Source organism: Ascaphus truei, chromosome 10 (genome assembly GCF_040206685.1).
Source record: "Ascaphus truei isolate aAscTru1 chromosome 10, aAscTru1.hap1, whole genome shotgun sequence".
Lineage (NCBI taxonomy): Eukaryota > Metazoa > Chordata > Amphibia > Anura > Ascaphidae > Ascaphus > Ascaphus truei.
The window spans coordinates 13,417,803-13,430,302 of NC_134492.1; the positions used below are offsets into that span (position 1 = coordinate 13,417,803).

Sequence of the window (12,500 nt, forward strand, 5' to 3'; positions counted from 1 at the left end):
AGGGGCAGTAGGGCCAGGTTTGGGAGGATGTATGAGGAGCTCCTTCTTTGACATGTTAATTTTAAGTTGATGGAGGGCCGTCCAGGATGATATAGTGGAGAGACATTCAGAGACTTTGTTCTGTACAGCAGTTGTAAGGTCAGGGGTTGAATAGTTAATCTGTGTGTCCTCAGCATAGAGGTGATATTTGACCCCAAGAGATGTGATAAGGTCTCTGCAGAAAACGAGGGGTGGATAGAAGGGGAGAAGTGAGAGAGAGAAAATGACATGTGATAATGGTTAGAGAGAGGAAAGGGTGAAATGGAGAAATTAGAGAAGTTATTTGTGAAAACCAGGTGTATGAAATGGCTAGTTTGGTTTCCAACCTAATCTATTGCTCCCAAGGTAGAGGGAGCTATAACTAAGGAAATTGTCTTTCCAGCAGCACTGCCAGCAACCCCCCCCCCCCGCACCACCTCGACCACACCCACTGCCATCACCCCCCCGCAACACCTCGACCACACCCACTGCCAGAACCCCCCGCACCACCACACCCACTGCCAGCACCCCCTGCACCACCACACCCACTGTCAGCACCCCCCCCGCACCACCGCGACCACACCCACTGCCAGCAGCCCCCCGCACCACCACACCCACTGCCAGCACCCCCTACACCACCACGACCACACCCACTGCCAGCACCACCACGACCACAGCCACTGCCAGCACCCCCCCTACCACATCCACTGCCAGCACCTCCTACCACATCCACTGCAAGCACCACCACCACCACCACACACACTGCCAGCACCCCCCGCCCCACAACACCCCCCACTGGCCAGCACCACCACCGCCAATTAAGCTAGCCTTAAAGGGCTACCACTAATTATATCATTATATAAAGAGTTACCAGTTCTTAAATCGTGTTCCATGTGCACTACCATCATACAAAATGTTAAGTAATATATGAGATCTTTTAATAAAATAATTGTAGGAAGCCACGTTTTCGTTCTTGCATCTGCACTGCCTCTAATTCAATTCTGAAAGTCTTTTATTTTGACAAATTAACACCAATAATTAGCGCCTGCTGTTACATTTCTACTGCTTACTAATGTTATTTAGGTTTATGCTCCAATGAGTCATCTCCAACAGTTTTAAAGCAAATGAGCATTTCCATATTGGAAAGGTTAAACTTTTAGCTGCCTGCATTATGCAACGTATAAATGAATCATATTGGGAAATTCCTGTCCTTTAAAAATGCACGAGATTTCTAAAATCTACCCCTCCCAAAACGGATCCGTTTCCACTCGTGACAATAGGTGTCAGTGGTTTATTATTTCGGTATATCAATGTAGCATGCTTCCCCCTAGTCCCCTTACCACCGCGGTAGCCCTTACAGGATCGCGTATGCGCAGTAAAGATAGCGCACGCGGTCCAAATGCTACAGAGGTCCTGAGTGGACTACAATTCCCAGCAGCCTCTGGGGATTGCCCTTTCACCCACATCACGTGCAGCCAGTCAGCAAATAGGGTTTTGCAGCTTCTCCTGTGGAGGAAGGCTACAATGTTGCGGTGACCACGTTTGGCAGTTGGAGCTGGGAGCAGGAAGGGGGATGAAGTGTGTAAGGAGCAAGGCTCTTACACTAGGCCAGGTTACCCCCAGGTCCCAGGTAGGTCCCACTCCCCACTAGGTTAGTGGGTAAGTTCTTAGGGAAGGCACCTTAGCTAGGGACCCTGCCCTTAGGTGTGTGTAAGTCTAGTCAGTGGCACAGCTGCCGTGCTGTGTGCTCTGACTAGAATATACAGTGTTGCTTTGAAGTGCAGCCACAGCAGTTATTTGGCTGTGTCAGTGAGAGGCCCCTCATAGGAAGAAGGGGGGTTGCTTTCTAGTTGTTCATTGTGTGTTGTATCACCAGTGCCAGTTACACGTGGTGAACTGCCAGAGTCTGGGATCAGACAGAAGCTACAGGGAGAGTTCTTCTGCGTGCAGGGACTAGGGTAGAGGTATACCCCAGGGCCCAGTTAGTCCCCTATGACACCAGAGGAAGCTGTATGGTATAGGGTCGGCCTTAGGACAGGGACTCCTTCACCTGGAGCTGAACCCCATTACTTTCAGCTATGGGGACCCCCTGCTTCCAGAGATACTTACCTCCGAAGGGGGTGCTGGAATCTCCTGAGTTTAAATCTCCAGCGTCACGTGGGCCAATAGGAAGCCGCACCGGATGATGTCACGGCCTCTTATTGGCTCGAAGGACGCAGGAGCTTTGAGAAGCGGCCATTACGTGAACCCCATCTAGCAAACTGGAGCAGCTACCAGCACCCCCTATGGAGGTAAGTATCTCCAAAAGCAGAGGGACCCCAGAGCTGAAATTAACGGGGTTCAGCTCCGGAGACCCCCTGCTTCAACCCTATGTTAAAAAATAAACACAAACACCCAGCATGCATTGCCACTTTAAATACAAGTTACTGCAGTTTTTTGTTTAAAAAATTTAAATAAAAAAAAAATAAAAAAAATACTGCAGGGGCATAATTGCGACACCTTCAGAAAACCTTTAATTAGTTCAAAATCCTCCAGAAACGCTTCAAAAACGTAAAACAGAATAAACCTTGATCGTCTGTGTGACAACTTGGTAATTGCTTCTCAGTACTGTATTTCCAAAAAAGCGCCCAGCCCGGCATTTGGATGCCTAATGACATTTAATATGTTTAAAGGATTCGGGGATAAAAAGAATGTAACCTATTATGGGGGGAGAGAGAAAAGCACCCGCCTCCCCTCTCCGTGAACCCTGGGCTGGGAAGCAGAGTCTTGCTATGCCTTCATTTCATCTGTGTGCAGGTTTACGAGACACACTGGCCTGATTTGAAACCTCACAATGACGTCAATGGGGAAGGGAAATTAGAGCTAAGCTAGACAGCTGCAATGCACCCAGTCTACTGAGGTTTTATTCTTTTCTCTCAGGGTGACATCCGAGACAGATACCATCAATCAAGCTCTCTGGCACAGACCCATAACAGGACCTACTTTATCATTCAAACAGCTAAAGCTGCAATTAGAAGCTCTGTTCAGCTCGCCTTTCCCAAGTACAACTAAAACACAATTAAAATCGTATGTGAATTCAAATTGTTGCAGAGCATTAAGCCAGGGGGGCTCAACTCCAGTCCGCAAGCCCTCCCCCCTTCCCCAACAGGTCAGGTTTTCAGGATATCCCAGCTTCAGCACAGGTGACTCAATCATTGAGCCTCTGAGTCACCTGTGCTGAAGCAGGGCTATCCTGAAAACCTGCCCTGTTGGGGGGGAGGTGGGTTGCCTTGAGGACTGGAGTTGAGCACCCCTGCATTAAGCGACGAGTTCATTTTGTCAGCTTCCTTTAAGAGCGCATCCCCTGGAACCATAAATAAGGCTTAAATGTCCTGTCTTTGTTTCAGGACGCAGCAGAGACACCAAACTGCGGAGCTCTATGTATTAAGCAGACTGCATTATTACTTAATTATTTACCACCCCTCCTTGAGCACCCGTGTCAAACGTATCACGTTTGCTTTGAAGTTTGATCTATTTGACGCCATGTTTCGATATATAGAGAACGTTAACATGAGATCGGATGGGTTCAACCATGCACAAAACCAGGACCAAAAATGGCACAATAAGATGTACACCCAGTGACTAATATATAGTTCATGTCAATTAACTCCGTTCCTACCCCTTTGTACTGCTGCACTTCACCACTCCCCTCACTCTCTGAAAGTGGGTAACATTGTTGCGATGTATTGTGACGCATTGTCGTAGAGGTGCACACTGCAAAAGACGCTTTTTAAAAATAATTGCGAGGGCAATCCGCCTAATTCTGCATCTTAAACCTGCCCCGCAAAATGACGCTTGCAAGCAATCCCAAAGAGGAAGAAGGATGTTACTCAATAATGTTATTTACCAAGCACTAGGACATTGATAACTAAAAAGCAATGATTTCAATGTTTAACATTACAAAGAGCAGCTACTATGGATGGTTGTGTAGAGCTCGGATTTGGATCCACCGGATCCTTTGGTCCGCAGATCTGTCTCAAAAAGATCAATCTGTCAATTGCAGGAGGGGGGGGGGGGGGGGGAGAGTGAGAGAGAGCGATATCCCCTCAAACTTACCTCCAATAAAAATTAGGGAGACATACCTGTGCTGAAAAAGGAGCACATCTCAGGTACCCTGGGAGATATGCTAATAACTATGCAAAGTATATTTAAATGAGCCCCCTTCCACACATGCTAAAAGGATTTCCATACCATCTATATGGAGTTGATAAGCCTAAGCCACTAACCTAATGCCTGGACTGGTGTGCTGGTGTCAGACGCAACAGAACTGGAAGCCACAAGCACAGCTTTCCTGGTGGGTCCGACACCAGTACACCTCTCCAGTCTATAGTTGGAATGGAAATCCTTTTAGGACGTGTGGGATGGGACTCATGGTTATGCAAAGCATATTTAAATAGCTCCCAGCAGGGTACCTCGGCTGTGCTCCTTTTCAGCACAGGCTAATTAATTTGGAGGGCGGTTTGGGGGGATATATACACACTGGAGACACTACTAAATTTAAAGTCAGTCTCTCTCTCCCCTCCTAAATGGCGGATTGGCTTCTGAATCAATCCAATTGGGGACTGATTTGGTCCAGGCAATGTGCGGGATTCTGGGAGACGGATTTCGACGGGTTCGCCTGCCTCTAGTTGTGTGTTTGCAGCGGCGGATTTCCCATTAGGCCCAGCCCTAGGGCGTCCAAATTTGGGCCTATCGGGCTTGATGGTAAGTCACTTAGCTGTTGCGGCTGCCTCCTGCCCTCCGTCTGAACCGCAGCGTCAAATGACGCAGTGGATGTCACCAACGTGCCGTCCCACGGCGTCTCGTTGCCATGGCAACACATCGTGGCAGCGTCAAATGACATCACGTTGGTGACGTCCAACAGCGTCATTTGACGCTGCGGTTCAGAAGGAGGAGGCGGCCGCAACAGCTAAGTGCCGTGGGGCGGCGCGTTTTCAAACCCGCCGCGGTGTGTATGGGGTTCCAGCAGCCATACAGCTCCAGGAGTGTTGTACATCTTTAGAGAAGACAAACGAGATACTACAAAATCCAATGCACAGGGGCTTTTGGTAAATGGAGGATGAAGATCAACTGGTCTGTATATACCAGAGAAGAAAGGCAATTCATGCAGAATTCAGTGGCCGCTGCTCATGTATTGTCTCAATAGGAGTCTTGGGATATTTTATTTAGCTGCAAATGAAACGGGAAAACATGAGAAAATCATTTTGTAGAAACACTTGGTCTATTTCAAAGCTGCATTTATATTAAAATATAAGGGGTACTGATAGATTGATGAAAATCCCCCTTCAACCTGTTGTAATGTTCTTTTTCCCAAGCAGCTCATGCTTATATTGTTGTATACACAAAAAAGTATTAAAAAACACGGAGCAAAATAAATATCATTAGCCAGTCCTTATGAGAAATAAACTATTAAACGGAGATGCAAAATGAAATATTTGATGAAAAGCTTGTTCTGCAGAGAAAAGGTAGGGGGAAAAAAACAACTTCCGGAGCCTGTACTGAAGATTACCTACTGTACTGTACAAACTCTGACCCTCATATACTGTACTGTACAAACTCTGAACCTCATATACTGTACCGTACAAACTCTGAACCTCATGTACTGTACTGTACAAACTCTGAACCTCATATACTGTACTGTACAAACTCTGAACCTCATATACTGTACTGTACAAACTCTGAACCTCATATACTGTACTGTACAAACTCTGAACCTCATATACTGTACTGTACAAACTCAGAACCTCATATACTGTACTGTACAAACTCTGAACCTCATATACTGTACTGTACAAACTCTGAACCTCATATACTGTACTGTACAAACTCTGACCCTCATATACTGTACTGTACAAACTCTGAACCTCATATACTGTACTGTACAAACTCAGAACCTCATATACTGTACTGTACAAACTCTGAACCTCATGTACTGTACTGTACAAACTCTGAACCTCATATACTGTACTGTACAAACTCTGAACCTCATATACTGTACTGTACAAACTCTGACCCTCATATACTGTACTGTACAAACTCTGACCCTCATATACTGTACTGTACAAACTCTGACCCTCATATACTGTACTGCACAAACTCTGACCCTCATATACTGTACAAACTCTGACCCTCATATACTGTACTGTACAAACTCTGAACCTCATATACTGTACTGTACAAACTCTGAACCTCATATACTGTAGTGTACGTAGAATTTTATGGACATAGTAAGATCCATGTATGCTGTGCTTCAGTAAACAGATATAATCACACAATCACACACAAGCACTATATAAGAAAAGGAATCCATGCCCCAAAGACTTTACAGTCTAAGTCAGGGGTGGTCAACTCCAGTCCTCAAGGGCCACCAACAGGTCAGGTTTTCAGGATATCCAGGTGGCTCAATCAGTGGCTCAGTCGAAGACTGATTCAGTCAAAGAATGAGTCACTGATTGAGCCACCTGTGCTTAAGCAGGGATATCCTGAAAACCTGACCTGTTGGTGGCCCTTGAGGACTGGAGTTGGTCTCCCCTGGTTTAAGTGGCACAGTATGTTTGTAAACGTGCTGAGATAGGAGGAGGTGTAAGTGAAGGGGACGGCAGTGCCTGCTAATGACGATTGTTAAGCGTTTGCGGGTATGAGGGGAAGTAGCCATACAAAACATTCATTGTTTTGACTGTATTGGTAGCAGTGCCAAACACCGGCCAGTTTACATTATTTTGTACAATATACATCCAGTTCTTTATTGTATCTAAACATTGACATAACATAACACTGGGGCTTATTAAAAGACATAACTTTTGGTTCTAAAATGGAAAACAGTGTAATTGAAAATGTTAGATAGATATTCGTAATTAGAGGTCTTGCTGGGTGCATGTGATATTACTGGGGCTCGGGCCCGCGCTTGGGAAAGGTGCAGTATGAGCGCGGCTATGGAACGCAAAATCCTCATCAAATATATCACTCTGCTGCTTCTGCTGCAATATAGCAGAGAAATGACAAATCCTTTCAGCGTAGCTCTGACTTCTCCAGCAAGGAAGGGGTCAAATACATTTCTTCTCCACTGGAATAAGTGCATTATCACACACAAATCAATTCAAAAGGTCACTGGCAAACGACTGCTGATAGATGCAGTTTCTATTTTTAGAGGCTACACTTTCCATTAATGTTCCCAGTGTTGTGATTGTTGCTGAAGGTAACCAAGGAAATGTTTGTCGAACCCACTGTATATTCAGGATATGGTGCCTTAGGAAAACCATTTCTGAAAATCACTGAAGTCTAAATGTATGGGACTTTAGCCTGGCTTAATTAACTGCAGTTGGGAAGTGTCCCTCGTGTTAATACCCTAAAACATGCCATTCATTAGCTAAGCCAATGTGAAGCATTGGGTAAGCACAAAAGTAATAGTGGATTCCTCACTATCGGACTTGAGATATATATATATATATATATATCAAATGGAAATATTACTGTATGCTCATTTGCATGTCTTAGACAGGTCTGCAACCCCGCCTTTCACCATTATCACACAGCACATCCACTGCAGCAAGGAATTCTGGGAAATGACATGCAAATGAGCACACAGTGCCACCTTTTGCTTCAAAACCATTATATATATATATATATATATATATATATATATATATATATATATATATATATAACAAGCCTTTAAAGGGCAATGTCCCCTTAAACCCATCCCTGCCTAGCGCACAGATTAATTAGGGTCTTTGTTTTTTTTTTTACTTGTTGGTTCAGACACTATGAAAGTGGACAGAAGCTTGACCCGTCCAATCACCTTCCTGTACTAATCGCAGCTCGTCTCAATTCTGAGCTGAAAAAGTGAATGCTAATTGGAAAACAACCAGCAATATTTGGGGAAGTTGTGGTTCGACCATGACTGGCACAACCCTCAATGCCCCTTCACCTTGTGGCCATACCACCCCTCAATGCCCCTCACCTTGTGGCCATACCACCCCTCAAATGCCTCTTCACCTTGTGGCCATACCACCCCTCAATGCCCCTCACCTTGTGGCCATACCACCCCTCAATGCCCCTTCACCTTGTGGCCATACCACCCCTCAATGCCCCTTCACCTTGTGGCCATACCACACCTCAATGCCCCTTACCTTGTGGCCATACCACCCCTCAATGCCCCTCACCTTGTGGCCATACAACCCCTCAATGCCCCTCACCTTGTGGCCATACCACCCCTCAATGCCCCTCACCTTGTGGCCATACCACCCCTCAAATGCCTCTTCACCTTGTGGCCATACCACCCCTCAATGTCTCTCACCTTGTGGCCATACCACCCCTCAATGCCCCTTCACCTTGTGGCCATACCACACCTCAATGCCCCTCACCTTGTGGCCATACCACCCCTCAATGCCCCTCACCTTGTGGCCATACCACCCCTCAATGCCCCTCACCTTGTGGCGATACCACCCCTCAATGCCCTCACCTTGTGGCCATACCACCCCTCAATGCCCCTTCACCTTGCGGCCATACCACCCCTCACTGCCCCTCACCTTGTGGCCATACCACCCCTCAATGCCCTTCACCTTGTGGCCATACCACCTCTCAATGCCCCTTCACCTTGTGGCCATACCACCCCTCAATGCCCTTTACCTTGTGGCCATACCACCCCTCAATGCCCCTTCACCTTGTGGCCATACCACCCTCAATGCCCCTCACCTTGTGGCCATACCACCCCTCAATGCCCCTTCACCTTGTGGCCATACCACCCATCAGTGCCCACTCACCTTGTGGCCATACCACCCCTCAATGCCCCTCACCTTGTGGCCATTTCACCGCATATAGTTTTACTCCTACACATACTGTAAGATTAAGATCAAACTGTAGGTGAAAATGACCACAGCATTTTTTTCACAATCTTTATACCAATCACCAACCGTACCCGCTCAGTGTGCCAATCTAAATTCCTTAACCAACACTCAAGAGGATACAACCACACCCTGCCATTCACCACTGAGTATTAGTGCTGCCTTTACCTCCATGTCAGGACTGCACCAAATTCTGCTACCAAGCACGGGCTTTAGCATCGCCACTCCGACCATGAGACGACATCAGCGTGCCCTGCCACTCACTATTAAGGATTAGCACTGCCTCTACATCCATGAGAGGACAGCACCCCAATCTGTCACCAAGCACCGGCACTCTACCACACCCTGTCACCTAGCACGGGGAGTAGCAGCGCCTCTCACCCAATCCACTAAGTGTAAGCAGGGGAGAGCCTCCTTTCTCCGCTGTCAAACTGCAAGCCTCTGGCAATGTCCTTCTCCTGCTGTGGCACAAAATGTAACTGTTACCTCTTCCATAAAAGCTTCATAGTACCACTTCCTTAAAACCGAACCTTTAATCCATTCTTTTAAAGGAGCAATCCGCCCTAACAAAGCTCCATTTATTATTTTACAGGATTGGATCCCGGAGCTGAGACGCACTATTTCCAGGTTCGGGGACCCCACAGTATCTGGGACACTTACTGGTGAAGTTACCGGTATTACTTCCTGGTTTCTAAAGGGGATTTAAATGAGTATCCAATAGGAACTTACAGGCGATGATGTTACAGCTTCCTATTGGCCTGAGATTTGGCAGCCATTTTGTTTAAACCCAGTAAGTTCTCCGTTTAGTATCTCAGGAAATAGGGGTCCCTGCAGCTGAAAATAGGGGTGTTTGGTACTAGTGGAACCTAGTCCCACGATGTAAAAAAAAAAAAAAAAAAAAGTGCGGGGGGTGGGGGGATACTAAAACAAGGAACTGCTCCTTTAACACTTTGAATGCCATAGCTACTCAGTCAAGGGGTCTGGCACTGCAGGGACCCCATCACATAGTAACTACGTCAACGTTCTTCCCCGTTTTTGTAGGTGAGCTCACGTTCTGCGCTCCTGAAAAAGGTTCTTCATAGAAGCAAAATGTTGATTTCTGAATGAAACTTTTTTCTTTACTTGTTAAGACCTGTGAGTGCTTTGTCCATTATATATAAATAAATACAATGCTGCTGCTCGAATCCTCTCCTGCTCTTCTAGGCGTGTATCTGCGTCTGATCTCCTGCATGCTCTCTGATGACTTCCAATTAATTTCCATATCAACAAAATTTTCCTCTCTTTATACCCTCTGCACCTCCATATAGCTCAACTCTGATCTCTCTTTATACCCCTCTGCACCTCCATATAGCTCAACTCAGATCTGTCTTTATACCCCTCTACACCTCCATATAGCTCAACTCAGATCTGTCTTTATACCCCTCTACACCTCCATATAGCTCAACTCAGATCTGTCTTTATACCCCTCTACACCTCCATATAGCTCAACTCAGATCTCTCTTTACACCCCTCTGCACCTCCATACATATACTGTAACTCAACTCAGATCTCTGGTTACACCCCTACTTGTCTTACGTTCAAACCAAGGTTATCGATCACCTTTTACGACTACACCCCTGTCCCGTCTTAAACCTTTCTCACTAATCTCTCCCTGCCTATGGAACGCTCTTCCACTCAATATTCATCAGGGGCAGAGGGATAGAGGGACAGAGTATACCTTTTAATGAACCAACAGATCACTGGTACACATTTTATTTTCCTGTGCATACGCCTTTAAGACTGCAGAGGTTTCATCCTCAGGGGCCTCTAAACTGCACATGGGGAGGCTGAGATACATAGTGCAGGGCGCTCAACTCCCGTCCTCAACCCCCCCCCCCCCCCCCCCAACACGTCAGGTTTTCTGGATATCCCAGCTTTAGCACAGGTGGCTTAATCAGTCCCTGCTTCAGCACAGAGCCACTGATTGAGCCACCTGTGCTGAAGCTGGGATATCCTGAAAACGTGACTTGTTGTGGGGGGGGGGGGAGATTGAGGACTGGAGCGGAGCCCCCCCCCCCTGATCTAGCACACGAGCTTCATCCCAGCAGTTAATGTCACCTGTGAGCGGTGCTCAGAACATTAGCGCACTGTGGGTGGGGTGTCCTCTGATATATGAATCCTAATACCCACCTTATATGCTAGGGAAAGGGGTCTGCAGCCCTACTCACACCCCAAATACCGGAGAACAATACCCCTGCTGCAATACACTTATTCTCTCAACACCTCATCCATACATGGATACGGCAAGAGGACAATACCCCAGCTGCAGTACGTTAATCTTCTGAACACCTCATTCGCAAACACAGGCCTCTGCTCTGGCAAACTTCATACTCCACAACTCATTCTGCAAACTGTGACAGCACCAATCTGGTGCCAATCCAGTGCTATTCCAGATTACAGAATAAGGATCTATGGATATATTTAAGCCTCCTGTCTTCACTTTAGATCAGGTGTGCTCAACTCCAGTACTCAACTCCCCCCCGCCCCCCTCTCCCCCACCTCCCCCCCACCACAGTTCAGGTTTACAAGATATTGCCGCTTCAGCAGATGTGGCTCACTGATTGAGCCTCCTTTGCTGAAGCTGGGATATCCTAAAAACCTGACCTGTTGGGGGGGTGGTTTGAGGACTGGAGTTGATCTCCCCTGCGTTAGAGATCACATGTGATGAAGAGATCTCTGTAATCTTAGAAGCTGATGCACAAGAAAACATTGTGTGGTGATTGATATGTCGGTCCAGTAAAAGCCATCACAAGCCACAATGAATCTTATCCTTTATTCTAGTGGGAAACTGAAGTACTACTGTAGTTTGCCAAAAAAAGTGGACTATAAAGTGAATAATTTGGACATCTCTACTTCGCAGCTTTTCTAGCTTCCACAAGATCAATTTCTATGTTGACCAACAGATTTACAATAAGATTTATTTTCAGCCAGAGATTTTCTCCTATTCTGGAAGACAGACGTGCAATAGCAAACACTACAAAATACACAGTGGGAACGTTTAGACAAACCCGGGGGTGTCATGCCAGCCAGCACGGAGGATGGAATACAACTAAATGTGGAATAAAAACAAAAACCTTTATTGGCCTATGAGGAACAAAATGATTCTTAAGACATTTACTAAACATAATTTATAGAAACAAACATTTCATATATAGAAAAAAAACTCCTCTCTCTACATGGACACAATCACACACACAGTATGTATAGATAGATATAGGTCAGATAGTTAGACAGACAGACGCATATATACTGTACACACATTCATACTGTACATACCCACAATTTAAGCTATTCGTAAATAAAAAAGCAACCGTGCCCAGGCTAAATATACATTTTTGTTTGCACAAAATTTCACAAAAGCCACAAGCTTTGCAGAAATGATATCTGCCAGGTACTGATTCAGCTGACAAGGTTACGGGGCTCTTTCTATTCTCCAGTTTATGCGGAATTCTGGAGAAAAGCGGTTACGTTCGGGAAACATTTCAAACCATCTGAACTTGGTGAAAACTTGATGCAAAGTTCAAGAAAAACAAAAAAAGTGACATGCGCAATCTCTCCACA

The 12,500-nt window shown here is 46.0% G+C and overlaps 1 protein-coding gene across 2 annotated transcripts in view; it reads right to left on the reverse strand.

The window, feature by feature from the left end:
- Positions 1–12,500, reverse strand: part of PDE4B (phosphodiesterase 4B) — a 239,350-nt gene that overhangs the window by 117,003 nt on the left and 109,847 nt on the right. The gene's annotated exons all lie outside the window — the stretch shown is intronic.